This window comes from Dinoponera quadriceps, unplaced genomic scaffold, assembly GCF_001313825.1.
Source record: "Dinoponera quadriceps isolate SergipeBrazil2010 unplaced genomic scaffold, ASM131382v1 scaffold717, whole genome shotgun sequence".
Taxonomy (NCBI): Eukaryota; Metazoa; Arthropoda; class Insecta; order Hymenoptera; family Formicidae; genus Dinoponera; species Dinoponera quadriceps.
In genome coordinates, this window is record NW_014555639.1 from 2,852,603 (window position 1) to 2,852,856 (window position 254).

The following is a 254-nucleotide window of genomic DNA, read 5'->3' on the forward strand; positions in this document are numbered from 1 at the left end:
ATTTGACATTTCTTTATAAAATGTAACTCGGCTGAATTTATAATACTACGTATCATATCATTGTCATTGTTAGAAAGAAGTTTAATATGTTCTAAAGAAGATGATATTTCATCCAAATGCGCTTGCAATTTATTACCTTCGGGATGTTTTCTCTTACAAAAGATAAACACATGTTTCGTTCCATAGTCTTCTTAAGATGAAGAACTGTCGTATCATGTGGTGGAAACTATGGTGAAACAAAAATTATATTATTA